Here is a 3,823-nt window from a genome sequence, read left to right on the forward strand (position 1 = left end):
AAAGCTAAGAGTAAGGGAAACAGAGATGCAAACACAAAACAACACCAACATGTGCTATTGAAGAGGAAATTGAAGAACTCAGCGAAAAATCTCTCCGCCGCCCTCCAAGTGGTAAATGATCCACTAGAAAATCAGTTGGGATACATGAATAGCAATAGACCCTCCAAACCTAATCTACCCAATGCACCTAAGCCCTCCAAGCTTCTTGCTCCAACAAGGTTATGTCGAATCATGTCTTCTCTAGCTTTCCGAATCCTGCAGTTAACCCATTGCATCAACTAATATGAATTGGTTCTCTCTTGAACTGCTTTCCAAACACCAAGAACCTTCTCACTACTCTAAATTTGGTAAGGTAAGGATTTGATTTATAATCCTTTTATGGGTATAACAATGGAGAGGGTGAGAGTAGAGGAATTTGGATAATCAAATGTATAAGATTGTAGATAAATCAATCTTGTTTTTCTCTAGGGTTTCTCTCTCAAAATTCTCTCTGGAAGCTCTTTACATTTCATGGGTATAAGGGTCTTTATAGTAGGGTATGAGATGGAATGTGAAAGGTCACTTTTCAGCAAAACAGGGTGCACTGGCGAGTCACTTTGTGAATGGGATGAGTCGCAAGTTTCAGTCGCCAGTTACTAGACTAGGCCAGACTGTATTTTTTGTCCTATAGTGATTCAGCTGTCTTGACTCTTCATCTTCTTGCATGCTTCACACGTGTGCTTCATTTTGGTGAGTCACCACTCGCGAGTCAATTGCGAGTCTAGTCGCGAGTCACCTTCTTGTTGTATGCTCTTGATCAAATCTTCACACTCTCTTACACACAATCCTTACATTATTCCCACCTAAATACAGGGTTTCTAAATGCTGAATTAAAAGCAAATTTGGCATGGAATAAAGCCAACACATAGTTGAATAAATTCAACTTTACACAAGATAAAGAAATTAAGGTTTCAAAATCCACTTTGTTGATTCATATAAGTATATATTCACGATCATTAATTTTTTTCCAGCCCATTGCATAATAGTCTAAAAGTCAATCTTATTATCATGGAAAATATTATCATTAAAACCCGTATTTTAAAAATCTAAACCATGCTCTTTTTCGCTTCCAAATTATAAAATCAAATCATCAATTGTATAAGTTAACAAACAAATCACAAAAGATATCTAATTTTAAAATCAAATGATTATAAACCAAGTATTCAATTAATTAAGATAAATCCAAAATCATGAGAAAAACATGATTATATTGAACTCATATTAAGAATCTTATCATAGCCAATTGGTATGAAGCAAGAACAATTTGAACCATTAAAGAATAACAATTGTGGGAAAAAATAAATTACATAAATAATACTAATAATCTTAACCCTAATTGAAAATTTAGCTACTCTTGTTTGTTGAAATAAAACACAAAAATAAAATACTAAGAATTAAGCTAGACAAATAAAATAGAGAAAGAGATAATCACAATACAGCCCTAGCCTTCTTCTTTTTTTTCATTTTTCATTTTTCTTTTCCCTGGTTAACGTACAAACTGACCTAGGGACTTATATAAGAAAAGAGCCGCCGCTTGACACACTATGCTATAATCCTAATACAAGTAGAACAACAAACTTATATTTCCAAGCCACGCACATGCAAGGGATTCCTTGCATTAAACGCTGACTTCTATTTCTTTTGTGACACGTCCCAATGCTTGATTTTAGGAGGTTATTTCCTTGCAAACTTCATCCATGTTGAATTGAATCTTGGACTTCTTATTTTTTCGTTTCTTTGTTTTTGGTCTTCTCTTGAATTCACGCTTGGGCTGGATGTTTACTTTGGGCTGAATCTTTACTTCATGCTTCGCATCTGGGTCTTAACATTGCTTGAAAATTGGCCCAGTCTCACTTTGTATGTAAATCCTTTATTACCTATAAACAAAGACAACTTATAATCAGTCACAAAATAACATAAAAGTGGGGCTAAAATACAAATATGAGAGTACTTTTTTGTATATATTTCGTGTACATCAATCTTCCATGTCATGTGATGCCATGGGACTGTTCCAGAAAATGTTAGAGAAACAGTAAGTAACATATATGAATCATTGGATGACATGAAGTCTATAGATACAGATATGAAAAGGTATTTAGGAATTTAGGATGGAAAGATTTTTGGTGACTCAAAATGAATAACGTAAGGCAACACCATTGAGAAAAAGAGAGGAAAAAACAAATTCCATATATCTCAATACTATATATCCATGTATTCAGCTGTGTCAAAATGACGGATAACGAGTCCCTAAAATGCAGGCCTTAGAATACTAGAAATAGTATTTGTTCTTAGTTTTCCACTCAGGATCTTTTTCAGGTTACTTGTAAGCTATATTCCCAAGTTCATGATGGGAGAAAACACCATGATAGTGGATATAATTAATCAGAAATGAAACATAAACAACTGGATAGTGAACATACTATCATCATCCGTAACTCATTCTTTTTTTCTTTTCTTTTTTCTGTTTTTATATGCTGAAAGCAATTTTTATCATCATCCGTTTACAAAATATTGTGACAACCAACTATAGAACTTGCACTAGTGGTAAAATTATTTCAAGTAGGGCAACCACGAAAAGTCAATTAAAGAAAAGGTTTAACCATTCTAATCCCTTCACGTTTACAACATACAAATATATATATATATATATATATGCATAATTCTTTTATATCTCTTGCATGCATAATTCTTTCATCATCAGTTATTGTAATCCAATTGCTTGCTATGTATTGGTATTGGTTTTGGTAAAAATATATGCATATATATTACCTAAAGAAAGTTTATTTTGCTTCTGCTGCAATTGCCTTTGCTAGAAGGTTCTTCCCTATTGCAGGTGGACCATAAAGTAATACAACCCTCCATGGTTTTTGATTACCTAAATAGGCAAACGAATGATTATTTTTTCCAAAACAACAGTATAATATCCACATTAGTGGTCCCCATAAGTCCAGCTTGTTGGGAAATTTAGACTCCAGTCGACAGAATTAATAAGTTTTAAACCCAAGTTATTAATTAGATTTATTATGAATGAACTTTGTTAAAACAAACTAACATCAATATCATGTCAAAATCAAGAAGGGGAAAAGTAAATAAGACAAGATATGATGACCCAGGTAAACCAATGAAACAAACTAGTTTCACAGTAAAAATCCTGGGAGTGAAACCTTCCTAAAAAACAATTCAGTATAGTAAAGAGAAGTTTCAGATCTAGTATAAAACCTTTGTTCATAGACTCTACCATCTCCATAGATGAACTTATAGCAAAAACCTTCTACCACTTCAAAACCTCTGAACTCTTCAATATATGAACGCCACATTTTTGCATGGATCCCAGTATATAACTAACCAAAAATGTACGGTTTCCAGTACGTGACTAACGCACCAACTTGAAGAAGATGTTAGTTGCAAAGTTCTTCACTTCATTAACAATGAAGATCAAGAAGCACTTGGTTACAAAATCTTAAGGCGCAAAGACGCAGTAGCTTCTTTCAGAAAGAATAAGGCACCCAGTCACTTTTTGCATGTGTTCTCCTTATTTTCTCTTATGTGACGGCCTTTAGAATAAGCCTTATATATGTCTAGGGTTGTGAGAAAAGAAACTCTATACATAAATGTTAGCATGGGCCTAAAATCAGATCTAGGCTCCTTTCTCACCCACACAACACAAGTTTATGGTCGTGAAGATGAAAAGGCACCTGTCCTACTATGTCTACTAAAGGACATAGGAAAATTAGAATTCTCCTGAAATTGAGTTAAAAAACTCAAAACTTATAATAAATCTCCA

The sequence above is a fragment of the Quercus robur genome, chromosome 4 (genome assembly GCF_932294415.1).
Source record: "Quercus robur chromosome 4, dhQueRobu3.1, whole genome shotgun sequence".
Lineage (NCBI taxonomy): Eukaryota > Viridiplantae > Streptophyta > Magnoliopsida > Fagales > Fagaceae > Quercus > Quercus robur.